The following is a 14,518-nucleotide window of genomic DNA, read 5'->3' on the forward strand; positions in this document are numbered from 1 at the left end:
ATATGAAATCAATGCCCTGTTTTGTAGCATAAAGTCATATTTTGATTAGAAACCCGTAACATTTTCCTGAGATGTTAATTTATGACAAACAATTAGAAAATTAGTCCGATTTAAATCATTACAAAATATTATCATATTTCCATAAGAATGCTACATTTGATCATTCCGTCATTTTTAAAGATCAAGGAGAAGTTGTTGTCCTGATGAAACCTCCAAACGTATCTCTGAAAAGCCTTGAAAGTGCTCTGGACATCCAGACTAAAATGTATGTATGGCATGGTGTCAGAGAAATTCACTACAGGGGGCGCTCAAGATCTTAACCATCCATCTAACCAAAATGTGAGCCGGCCCACATAAATACATGTATATATGAAGAATGAATTATAGTAAAATTATCAGAGGTGGACAAAGTACACAACTCTATTACTTGAGTAAAAGTAAAAGTACTACTGGTCAAATATTACTCCGCTACAAGTGAAAGTTCTAAAAACAGATTTTTACTTGAGTAAAAGTACAGAAGTATTTGTTTTTAAAAGTACATTTCCTTTTGTATGTCAATGCATTATTTTATTACTGTTGCATTGTTGTATAAATGCACTCTATGTCATCATGGTGGTTTAAGCCAGTCAGTGATGCTCCATCCGACATGCTAGCATACGACCACCTTAAACTCATTTCAATACTTGTATAAAAGTTACAACACTCTTTACAAAGCTGCTGTCACTTTAAGGCAGAATGCATGGACCCTATACTCTGATACTGCATCCGATATTCTCCCAACTGTTTACTCTTCTCTTTCTCCCAGACATTTACATTTTTTTTACATTTTATGAGACATGCGTCAAGTATATGTCAACTAAACTAGTCTTTAATCTTTTGAGAAAACTGAAACACACTTTTAGTATGGCCAGGGTGCACACACTGTGCCAAGGAACCGTCTTTTTCCATTTTGCTATAAACTGATCAGTGTTCAAAAAATTGTTAGGAAACTTCACATGACCCTACATAAATAAATAAAAACCTTTTTAAAGAAGAAAAAATCATCCACTTACTTTCAAAGCTGCTACAGAAACGACTTTCGACTTTGAGGACTTCGATAGAAATGTAGTGGAGTAAAAAATATGATATTTGTCTTTCAAATGTAGTGAAGTTAAAGTAAAAGTATCCCTAAAAAATAAAACTCCAGTAAAGTACAGATACTCAAGTAAATGTACTTCGTTACTGTCCACCTCTGAAAATGATGTAGCCTATATCAGGAATGGACTGGGGCAGAAAAGTGGCCCTGGACTTTCTGGCACAAAGCGGCCCATCACACCCATCTCAATGTGCAGACTATTCATCCTAAATAGTGTGACATTACTAATATTCAATACTATTTAGGGCGGATAGTCTGCACATTGAGATGCAGGGCCGGACTGCAACACGCCTCACCATAAACCCACCAGCTCATTATGCACAGAGCTATTTTAAACACCACTTACTATCATACAAATATGCTATTTATACAAACATATATATTATATTTTTTGTATTATTGAAATGCTTATTGATAACATTAATGAATGACTGGCATACTTCTTTAGGTTATATTTTGTCTTTCCTGGTGCAGATGGCAAATAGCAAATTATTTTATGTATTTATTTATTCATTTATTCCACAAATTTTGAAATCTCTTTCCCATGAGTTTTAATATCACTAAAGTTCAATACCTACCATAACATCAGTCCATGTAACAATGATTTCTGAAGGTTCATGTGAAGATGCTGAAAATCCAGCTTTGACCACAGGAATTAATTACATTTTACAATATATTCACAGAAAACTCTATCTTTGTCATTTTCCCATTCTTCCAGCATGTCTCGCTAATTAGGAGAGAGCGGGGCACAACCTAACGCTTTTTGACTTTCTCAGTTTGACTAAATCCACTTGTGGTTCAGAGCATTTATTTTTTCCCACATTATTTGCACACTGGGCTCTAGACCCAGTATCGGACAAAGGATCTGCTGCTAACATCTTGGCGCCAGATACCACAGCACACCTTCAGGGGTCTAGTCCATGCCTCGGCGGTCAGGGCTGTTTTAGCATGAAAACGGGGACCAACACAAAATTAGGTCATAATGTTATACCTGATCGGTGTATAAGTACTTAGGCATCTACTTGGATTCTCAACTACAATGGGGTCGAGTGGAGTATGTTTGCACACAAGCTAGTCAGCGCTTGCACTTTTTGTGAAGGCTTAGGGTTTATGGGGTGAATAAAAGTCATGTTATTGTTTTACAGATCAGCAATTGAATAGAATATGTTATGGTTTTACAACTTAGGTCACAACTTCAAAATGTGGTGAGAAGAGCTGGAAAAACATTTGGTATGTTGCCCCCATTTTCTCCTCAGGAGATGTTTGAGCTGTATGCCCTCAGGCAGAAGATAGAGTGATATATATTCCTATATAACAGTTTAAAGTGATAATATAAATATTAAGGAAAAGAAAAAAACATGGATACAAGGTTGATGATTGGAAGACTAATCAAAAGTGTTTATTTAATTTTAAAAAAGTAATTTTAATTAAAAGTTGTACTTTTTGGAACACAGCATGTACTACTTAAGCCCATTACAGATTTCACTTTTGCAATTAAACAAATCATGGGCGTCGGAACCATTGTATTCGGGTGGGACAAGACCCACCCACTTTTTTACGATCAATGATATTGGACCCACTCGTCTCTAATCCAGCACATGTCTGTTTACCTTCCCCTAACCGATAAACACTTATTATCAAACACATGTTAGACGCTTTATTTCCACATTTTGAATATTTTCTTCATTTTTATTGAAAATAAATGCCTTTCCGATCTCATATGTGAAAAGGGAGTAGAGTGAGTTCGGCAAAAGGTGGATTTGAACCTCTGGTTGATTTGTGTCAAAACTTAATTCATCTTACCCCTACACCAGTGATTCTCAAACTTTTTATACCAAGTACCACCATAATGACCAAAATTAAAATACAATAGCATAGTAGGCCTAACTATTCAGCTACAGCTCTGCACAGTTAAAAAACGAGGCAGTTTATTCCTAATAGGAACATTTATTGTTGTCAGCCACTTTAACATTGTAAATAGACAGTTTATACAGTAACACTGCACTGTGCTAGTAAATAAAATAATAAAGGGTTAGTTCACCCAAAAATGAAAATTCTGTCATTAATGACGTCCCCTCATGTCGTTCGACACCAGTCAGACCTCCGTTCATCTTCAGACACAAATGAAGATATTTTAGTGTAAATCTGATGGCTCTGAAAGGCCTCCATTGGCACAATGGCACTTTACACTCTCAAGACCCTTAAAAGGCACTAAAGACGTCGTTACAAAGTCCATCTCACTACAGTGGCTCTACAATAACTTTATGGAGTGACGAGAATAGTTTTTGTGCGCAAAAAAACCCCCTAAATAACGACTTATATAGTGATGACTTATATAGCGTTATGAATCAGTGAGTCGATTCAGCAGTTTGGATCGCCAAAGTCACGCAATTTCAGCAGTTTGACACGCGATCCGAATCATGAATCGACTCGCTGATTCATAACGCTTCGAAACTTCATGAGGCCGTGTTTTGAAATCGTCATCACTATATAAGTCGTAATTTAGGGGTTTTTTTGTGCACAAAAACTATTCTCGCAGATTCATAAAGTTATTGTAGAACCACTGTAGTGAGATGAACTTTGTAACGACGTCTTTAGTGCCTTTTAAGGGTCTTGAGAGTGAACCGTGCCATTGTGCCAATGGAGGACTTTCAGAGCCATCAGATTTACACTAAAATATCTTCATTTGTGTCTGAAGATGAACGGAGGTCTGACGGGTGTCCAACGACATGAGGGTAAGTCATTAATGACAGAATTTTCATTTTTGGGTGAACTAACCCTTTATATAATGATTAAAATTAAAATGTATGTGTTTTAACATTCATTTATTTAGTGATTCCTCTGAGTACCACTAGAGGCAGTGGTACTCGTACCACACTTTGACTAACTAGTGCCCTACACTATTGCTGCTCTCAATGATATGGTGATTTCCGTGAGTTTGTCTTTCCCAAAAAGACAGTTAGCAAACAAGGCGGCATATTTCTACTAAATGTAAATGGCATCTACTCCAGTACATTTTTTCTGGGGAAGGACCCACCCACATTTTTTTTTTGCTTCCGACGCCCATGAAACAAATTCATTTTCTAATTTCATGACAAAACAATTCATGAAATCCAGGCAGGCCTATTTATAGGAAAACATGGACGGGTCATTCTTACTATTCGGTGCCTTTTCAGCTTGGTAACTTTCTATTCAAAAATGTAAACATTTCTATGATTTTATAATTTTATCTGAAGAATGGCTTGTTACACTACAGTAAAAATATATTGGTCCAGCTCAGGATATTATTGTTTAATAATTTTGACCAAATTCTTCACACATGCAAAGGCCAAATGTCCACCCTGTTACCGGACATTCTCATCTCAATTAATACTCGTTTTAAATGCATAATTATTGTAATATTTACATATTCTAAGAGCTAAAATGTCCCTCACTCTACCCTGCAAATGTTTTAACAAAGTGTTCATAAACAAGCATTATCTTGAGAAAAGTTTTTTTTTTTAAGGCACAATGGTAATTTCAACATATTTCTTTTAGAATAAAAATACATTTCTTCGGAATTTTGTCCCCATCTTAAATAATTCAATTTTGCCATTTAATTTTCTACAAGTAACCACAAAGATATGCATGACATTTGTTGAACTTATTTTATTAACATAAAAAAAAACAGAGGTAACAGGGTGGACAGGACATAACAGAGTGGACATCACGGCACTGAACAACAGGACATCACACCACAAATCAACTAATTTACCCTGCCAACCCCTATTTTATTCCTTCCTCTCTGTCCTTTCTCCACCTCTCTTTCTGCCTTCTTTCTGGGTCTGCATCACGACATTCCCTGTAGCGTCGCTGCTTTTCTGCAGCAGACAGCAGCGCCATTTCCTGACAAATACATGCATACTATTTAAGCTACTATTTCTTGAGATTATATAAATTATTAAATTATTATTAAAATAAATTCCTTATAAATTGATTATAAATACAAATAAATGCTATAAACACTTATTTATCTAGGTATTATGCCACTCTGTTACAATATGTCCACCCTGTTACTGCAAAAAAAGTAACAGGGTGGACAGTAACAGGAGGGACATTTTATGCTAAAGTTAGCCATTGCTACTTATGTGATGAACAACAAGCTAGTGCGCAGTGATCACTGAGGAAGATTTTTAACATGTTTATTAACCATATTTTCAAAATTACAATCAATTATCAGTTTCCACTATAAATAAGCATGACAGGGTGGATGTTATGCTTTACCACATGAATGAATCGTTGTAATACATTCAAAAAAAGTGTAAATTAAGGAGAGAGACTTACTTTGATTCTTGTAGATAGTTTGCCGCCAAAAGGTATTCTACTTCCTGAGAATCATGGGATTAGAGGAACAGTCAAGGGGTGTGTTCAGATGGATTTTCCATCAGAGTAACAGGGGGGACATTCCTTTCAGGGACACAACATATTTTACAGACTTTAAGCATTAAAAATGTTTTAATAACAAAAAATATATATTGGTGAGGAATATTATAAATAAGAATATACAACAATATTGAAAAATTTGGAATTTGTTTGATTTCTTTTACTTATATTTGTGGCTGAAGTTAGGCAAACTTACTTGGTGGGGACATGGCAGTTTAGCATACTTGCACTAAAATCAGAGTAATTATTTTTAATTAATTAATCTTGGGTACATATTATTGTGTTGTATGGTAAAGGGGGATTAACTGTGTAAAATGAGCCGTTAAATACAATTATTAGCCCATTTTTACTCAAAATATACCACATTATGTCATGGGGACTCAAATGGCACCGAATGCTAGGAATGACCCGGACAACTTTTAGTTTCACGTGGTTATATTTTTGTAACCTCCTGACGGAGGACAGTTTACCGCGGATTCAGGGACGTGAAGACGTGTTGTACCATCCTAATGATTGCATAACCATCACCCTTAACCCGATGCACTTTGAAATTGATTATTTCACGTTGCATGTGCACCATTACAAAACATCTTTTCGAAGCGTCCACTGCATCACCAGGTGGGGATAGGTGGAAGTTAAACTTACACTGCATTATACTACCACACCGCGGGGTAAGGACACACTACTACATGCTGGAAATACGAGAAATAATCACTACAGCTAAATGGGATTGTATTTACCCAAGAAAAGAAACATACAGTTACAAATGTGTGTCTGGTCTCCCCCTCAGCGGAATGGACTAGTCGAGCGTGTATGACGGAAGAGTAACATCAGTTTTCCGCATCGCGAGAATCTCTTGTCAGTGCTGAAGAGAGCAGGTAAGAACTTTTCTCAAACTTACCTGTCTTAAAACTATCTCTTAAAGTTGCTTTCAATATAGCAGGCAACTTAAATCGACTGGATATCAAGGGACTGTGATAAGGCATGCATTTAGATGCCGCTGAAGCTTTGCGGTGGGTTAGGATTGTGTCTTCAGTTCTCAGTTCTTCAGTTTTACACAAACAAACAATCAAAAAGACCTCACACTGTTGATTCAGAGTTTATCCTACAGTTAAGAGTTGCTCAACATTTTAGAATATGCTTAAGTTAACGTGTACAAATTAAATAAAAAAAAAATACTCTGGGTTAGTCATTTAAGAAGAAGTAGATTTCTACATTGTTAAAAGTAGGAAGTAGCTAATAATACAAGTAGCTAGTAATTCCTTCTCATGAATTCACACTATATTGATGATACATAAAGTGAACTTGTTTTAAATGTTAAAATAAAATAAAATAAAATGTGTATTTAGTGCAATTTCACATTTAATTAATTAACTTGCCATTTCATTTAAAATACTATGAATATACTTAAATACAATAATTATTATGTGTACAACAAGTAACGTTATGCACAAAGATGTTTGGTGCTCTTTTTATTTTCTTCTAGAGATCATTTGCATGTTGTCTTCATTAATTTCTAATTTTCTATCTATTAGTTGTTTGGTCGCATTAAAACTTGTCAACTGTGAAATTGAGCTGGTTCATGTTCATCATGTTCTTGATGCTGACAAAGCAGATTTTCCCAACACGTGGTTTGACAGGTTTGTCAAATGCACACCACGGTTCTCTCTCTTATGGCCAGTAATTTTAAGAGTCACGAAACTCCTGCTTTCTTATAAATCTCACTGTGTTTGCTTTTCCTCAAAAGAGCTCCTCAATTTGTAGTTTCTAAAATCTGGAAGACCGTTAGCATTTTCGAGCCATGGGTACGGTCAGTGTTGCCAGGTTGGAAACGTCCAAGTATCATACCAGAAGCCCAAAATGATCCTATTTGGAAGAAAATTACAGAACACAGCTATTTATCTTTTTGACACGCTGCTCCGTAGACTCTGCCTTCCTCTTCACCTTCCTTTTCAGCACTCATTTTCAATACTTTATTGCTAAACTATCAACTTCCACAGGTGAAAATATGTACTATTAAATACATTAAAAATGTACTTGAGTATGTTTTTAGTACAATACAAATATACTATAATGCCTTTTTAATACATTTAATAGTACGTCTTTTTCACACTATTTCACGCAAATCCTAAAAGATTCCTCTGATCCTAGGCTAAAATCTGAAGTCTTTGATCATTAGTGTGACATGTTCACCGACAGCCGATTAATGACCGATGCGATCAAATTTGACCTCAGACGAAATTCTGGCGGTGTGACTTCTACTACGACGGCCGTCAAATTATCTTCGTTTTTTAAAGACAAACTATGACCAAAATGAGCGCTAGCCACCATTTCAGTCCCGTGCAGCTCACGCTCACAGTCATTGATTGATGATATAAAACTCCGGACAAGTTTTCTTGCGTGCGTCCGTTTTTAACGTGCCTTGACTATCGTACAGTCTGACATAATGAAAACTGAGATCTTACAGTGTGACGTGGCTAGGGATGAAACGGTATGGAAATTTAACATCACGATTATAGTGACCCAAATTATCACGGTTATCAATATTATCACGGTTTTGTTCAAACGAGATGAAAGTGTTAAAAAAGAACAGATACACACACTTAAAACATTTCAACAAGTTTTATATTTGAAAATCAACAAACCACAAATAAATCAAGCAGCTCTTTGCACTTTTTGAAGCTAGATTCTGTGGGATTTCCTTCCTTAATGGCCGTCGTCAATAGCAACGCATAAATAATAATAATTTGTCGTAAATATAATCTCTAATATTATCTCTGTAAATATATTCTCAAGCAATATTCTCATCAGTGTTCAGCAATGATGCATTTAAATCAGCATATTTTGTGTTAGAGCCCAAACAGTATCCTAGTGAAATAATGCATATCCATATTTCCATATGATTTGACAGTTTATTTTATTAAATATCAAAATGTGTGCATCATACCTGACACTAAATGATCACTTTACAGTCAGTTTTATGACTGTCATTCTCTTCAAATGCTAGTGAAGTTTGAAACGTGTATAACGTTACCAATGTTGTGTGTAACTTTACAGACGGTCCCTAAATTCGCCTGCGTTATGCCAGTCATATCAGATGCGCTGTGGTTCTGCTGTGTTTTTTAAAACCATTTTTGCTGCTGAAATAGAACAAAAACAGTACAACCTCTGTTTGATGAGTGAATCTCCTGCATACATCGCACATTTATCTCTGCTTTGAGTGTAGATTTCAGTGAGTGAGAGCGGCGCGCACTCTGAACTAAACTCCACTAATCTGAACGCCTCTGATTATGAGACATAGCATTCATAAACTCAATATAAACACGTGTGAGTGGTTATAATGCGCAATGTGATTATAACAGATGGCTTTTGAGAAGACTATAATAAGTTCAACAGTCAGAGTGACTAGTGTGCAGCCGAAATAACGTTACACCCGCAAATGCCGGTTGTTAATGTCAAGCCCTGATTATTGTCCCTTAAATGTCTTCCTAGTCTTGTCTGAATTTGTTTGTTCACTTCACGTTATAATTTGCCAGATGTAGTTTTGGTATTGAGGTCAAAGTCCACTTGCCTTGAGTTCGTAGTTTTGAAGTGTTCCCCCTATTACAGTGACTTTCTTCTGGCATGTTCTGCAGACAGGGTGACCATCTTCAATTAAGTTTCCCTCAGGACTTTTGTAAAAGCCAAAATATGACCACACCTCAGATTTGGTCCTTTTAGAAATCTGAACAATCCCCCGAGTGCTGTCACTGCCATCTGACATTTCTTCTCATTCAAAAAACAGCGGTGCTGCGCCTGACTGACGCTGACTACACCGGATTTACCGCGAGTTTTCACAACCGTGATAATCACGCGGTTTAAATGATAATAAAATTTTATACGATATTACTAACCGTCACTAAATTTTATCGTGAAACCGGTAATCGTTTCATCCCTAGACGTGGCTTACAGCGGGGATCATGTTCACACAGTCTGACAAGGAACAAACGTAAAGGACTATTATAAATCGCACAGTGTGCACCCGGCTTAAGCCTGCGGCAGGAATGTTAAGTCGTGAGAGAGTCATTCTCCACAATGATTGGCCGAGAAGACTTAACGTGAGATGAGATGTTAGAAATGCGTAATGACGGTAGACGTAGGATCCACTGCTAGATCTATGAGTATAGACGCCTTATGATTACAACGACCATTATTTGAAGTGTCACAAAATTCTGAAATGATCGAACGTTATGGGATTTTTTTCATTGTTACAGAGGTAAAAATTATCGTACAAATACAATAATTATCGTACGTCTGGCAACACTGGGTACAGTGTACGTTTTAGGACATCCTTAGACCTCAGTCTTATGATGAAAGGCCATCAAACTTCAGACTAAAAGGCTTTGACGTCTCAGGAAAAACAACGTCAGGTCTTGTACAATTAGGCATCAGAAGAAACAGCCTCCGACATAAAGGCATCGGACAAAATGGACTCTCGAATTGCCCCTCCTCAATGGCTGCGTTTACACTGGCACCAAAAATCACTTTTTTTTTTTTACTCACATCTGACACAGATCGGAATTTGTTGCACTCGTGTAAACACACAAATCGGCGCGAGATCTGTTTTTTCCCCACATCCGTTCTGAGCCACTTCCAAAACCTATGTCTAAACACATCCGACCTATGTCTAAACACATCCGACCTATGCCACCACAAGGCAAGGGCGACACGTTTGCCCACAAGGATAGCTTTTTAATGCTGTATTATGAAGCAGATGTGCCTGTATGCGCTCGCTCAAAGCTTTTTTATTGAGATGGAAACTTTTATAATTAAAGCAAAGCAATTGCATGCACACATTAACATTGAGTAGCTGATTTCCCTGTCTATATCTGTCCGGTCAGATATTGCGCTGCAAAACATCCATGACTGCTGTTATTTTGTCGATGATGGCAAATAATAATTTCCACCCGACATTAATTGTATAAATAATTTTAATAGCACGGCCATTCAAAACCAGAGGGTCTACCATGTGCATCGTAAAGCGATCACGACAATCATTTGTGCGGGAATTAATGTAAACACAGATATCAGATACCAGTCTGGGGCCTATACCATGAAGCCGGTTTAGCTGCTAGCCAGATATGTTTAAGCTTAGTTTGTGCCAATCCTGGGTTTAAGGTACCATTAAAGTGGTTTGGCTTTTAGCTGTGTTCATCTCCATAGTAACTTACCCTCCACAGCTAACCTGCTCCAGGACAGGTTATGTTCTGGATAAGAGATCTCAAACTGAAATTGGACCAATCAGCTGTGAGCAAGGTGACACATATCTGATACAATAAAGTCACTCCCCTTTTTCTTCTCCATATTAAAGGTCACTATAGCAAATGGCTATTAAAGACTTAAGCCTCTGGCTTTTAACAATGCTTATTTATAATAATAATAATTTTGAATTATTTAAAAATAATTTATGTAATTATTATACCCTTAATCAATTACACATGTATAATTTTAGTAAATCAATCATTAATGTGCATTTTGTTAATATTAAAATAAATAGCCTATATAAAGGTCATACAAATAAGCTTTAAATTCAATAACTAAATCTATAAAAAATTACATGTGAGCATAAATGTTCAATTCTCTCTATATATGAACTCAACTAACTTCATAACTTTTACTTGCATTGATGTATAAGATTTTTCTTAAAGTTGTCCTCGACAGCTCTTTTCTTCTGTGTAAATGAGTTTAAATTCTTAATATTTTCAATCATGTATATTCTGCAGAAGAGTGAAGTGAATCTCACTGCTTCTCTCGTGAGAAGTGAATCTCAGTTTCACTGATCCACAGCCTGTGATTGGCTGTTCACTGCTGATGTCACAGCTAAACTCCTAAACTCAGGATCAAAGCCTGAGTTGACAGAGAAAGCTGATGATCAGCATCATGGGACCAACAAAGCCTGAATAGATTGGTTTGGTTTTGTCAACTCAAAACTAATCCTGTAACCCTGAGTTTGTTAAACTACCATCATGGTACAGGCCCCAGGTCTAAAGGGAATGTAAACAGGCGGATATGGTCAAAAGATTGGATCTGTACATTAAGACCTGCGGTGTAAACACAGCCAATGTAACGTCACATGCACACGGTTTTCTTACTGCTTTACTTAAATGTTACACTGATTAAGTTGTATAGAACATGTCCCACTGGGATTATTTTGTAAATTTTCGCTTGTTCTATTTGCACGCTTAAAAAGTTAGCTGAATAACACATTGCAACTAGCAAGCTTGTATGTTGGCAAACTATCATGAAAGAAATCTTTCGAGACTGTGTTGTGTAGAGAGGTTACAGGCAGGGTTGCCAGGTCTGTGCAACAAAAGTAGCCCAATGGCCTGTCAAAAGTAGGCCAAAAAAGCCCAATATGTCTTCTTCATCGGGTGGCCGAATTCTCAAGTGAATTTGTATGTCTAGGGGGTGTTCTGGGGTTTTTGGAGCGCTGAAGCGGTGTAGTGGGGGTGAAGTACCAAAGCGGGGGTGGAAATCAAATTTATTTTACCCGTGGTCCGTGGCAACAATTTAAAAGTAGCCCAACTTGGCCACACTGGTTGCCGGGGAAGCTAGGGGTGTAACTATACACTCGTGTCACGATTCGATACAAATCGTGATACGGAACTCACAATGATATTTAATTATGTTATTTATATTTATCGCAATATTTTAAGCCAAAATAGAGAGGGTTTTTTTTTTCACTGAAACTCTGTAAATGTTTATTTTTTTCCCTCATCCAGTAAATGTTCTCAAACTGTAAATGGTTAGTTCTGCATTTACTCACTCTCCTGTTATTTTCACACATCACATATAAAGCCATCGTGTCTCTTCAGAAGACTTGTATTTGGATTAGATCACTCGATTAGTTATTTTTAAGATGCCTTTGACATGTTTTGGATCTTTTAAGTTTGAGAGAAATGGACTTTAAATGGAGGGACAGAAATCTCTCAGGTTTCATAAAAATATCTTCATTTGTGTTTGGAAGTTAAACGAAACGACATGAGGGTGAGTACATGATGACAGAATTTACATTTTTGGGTGAATTATACCTTTTAAATTCAGTAAGCTGAGCCTTGGATAAAACAACTCTATATCACGAATCATATAGTTTACATCAACGAAACATATTGTTTTTTATATCGCAATATATCGATTAACAATGTGTAGTCATATTCTCTTCTGTATAGAACTTGACCAGTGTAACATTTAAGGCATGTCACCGTTTGGTCCAATGACTGAAGCCTTTTGGTCTGAGGCATGATGCCTTTTCACCATAAGAGGATGTCCTTAAATGTGTACCGTACATGGGTTCCCTCCCTCTGGAGCCATGGGTTCAGAATTGCATAGATTTAATCAAAGATTTAATTAGCTATGTCTGCCACATAAAAAAACATGCTCATTTAAGTCATAATTATGAGAGAGTTTTTTTTTTTTTTGCCATAATTTTTTCTCTCATAATTATGACTTACCGGAGCATGATTTTATTAGGCTTCCATACAGATCTGTCAATGTTTTTTTGTGTGAATATTTATTTACTTATTGCAAGGCTGAACATGTGCGACCACAAATACATATATACGACTATATACAAGACCAGGGTTTGCTTGTTTAAAAAAAAAAAAAAATCATAAATAAAAATTGGGGGGTGGATTAACAACACCAGCACAGCTCCAGGATTCCCACTGCTCCTCCTTGATAATGTTCAGAAGCAACCAGTACGGGTGGCCTATTGAGTTATTATATATGAGCGTTTTGTAACAAATTCAGTCCAGGCCTTTAAGTGTTTTTGGTTTGGCTTTGTTAATTCTCGCTGTAGTAAGTTCTAACAGGGCGATGTATTTAAGTTCTATAAGCCACAATTTGGCTGCTGGAATTGTAGGCTCATGCCAAATCTTGAAGATTATCTTTTTGGCCGCAGTTAGAGCAGTGTGAAGAATCCTACGCTGACTGAAAGTCAGATCAAGATCCGCATCCTCATTCAACAAACAGAGACTGGGGTGTTTAAGGTAACCTTGTCACATAGTTCCGTCACAACTCGAAAGACCTCATCCCAGAAGTTACCAATATATTGACACTCATAAAACATGTGCATATAGTTACCCACAGTATTGGAGTGACAGAGTGAGCAGAAGGGGCTAGGCAAGCGCTTAATTTTGTGCAAGATATTTGGAGTAGCATAAGCCTTATGTAGCAGTTTCTAGTGAATTAACTGATGGGCAAGATTTTTTGACATTGTTGGTGGAATAGTGTCCCATATCCAGTCCCAATTTAGTTTGCAAGGAGCCAATTTCTTTCCCCATACCGTAGTGATGGGAAGCATACCACAGCCATGCTTGAGCAGTCTGTTGTAAATGAATGACACCGCTCCTCTCGCCTGTGAAAAGTTCAAGTCCAAGTAACAGTTCCACAGTACTCCATAAGAGCGCATAGCGCTTCTCAACCTTAAATACAGAAAATCAGAATGACCAGGAAGATTGTTACACTCTTTCAGATCTTGAAAGGACCTTAAGCCCTGATTGTCGAATATATCACGCAGGGTATGTACACCTTGATCCGACCATGGCTTAAAAACAAAAGGTCTGTTGTCAGATTGTAAGTTATGATTATGCCAAATCGGAGATTCAGATGTGAACTTAGATGAACTTCCCATGAACAATTGTATTCCCAAACTTCAGGTCTTTCTTTGATAAACCTGTGAATAAAATATCCTGGAGCCGATGCGGAAGCATTGCTGACGCTTCCACGTCCCACCAGGCGATCTGTGAGTCAACTTCTAACCAAGTCTTAAGAAAGCACAGCTGACATGCCCAAAAGTACAATTGTAAGTTCGGTAGTGACAAGCCTCGTTTATCAGATCTTCTCTGCAATGTTGAGAGTTGAATTCTTGGTCGTTTCTTGTTCCAAATGAATTTTGTAATCAAGGAGTCAATTTCTTTAAAA

General features: G+C 37.0%; 1 protein-coding gene across 2 annotated transcripts in view; it reads left to right on the top strand.

Moving 5' to 3' along the window:
- The first annotated feature begins 6,145 nt into the window (after nucleotides 1-6,145).
- porb (P450 (cytochrome) oxidoreductase b) overlaps nucleotides 6,146-14,518 on the top strand; it is a 68,564-nt gene continuing 60,191 nt past the window's right edge. The window contains exons 1-2 of one of the 2 annotated variants that reach the window (XM_079823038.1): nucleotides 6,146-6,228; nucleotides 6,348-6,435. The gene's annotated coding sequence lies outside the window, so the exon portion shown is untranslated. Of the gene's footprint in view, nucleotides 6,229-6,347; nucleotides 6,436-14,518 lie in introns of those variants that run through there. The other variant, XM_079823039.1, reaches the window with a different exon arrangement.

Source organism: Gobio gobio (genome assembly GCF_949357685.1).
Source record: "Gobio gobio genome assembly, chromosome: 8".
In the NCBI taxonomy this organism is placed as follows: Eukaryota; Metazoa; Chordata; class Actinopteri; order Cypriniformes; family Gobionidae; genus Gobio; species Gobio gobio.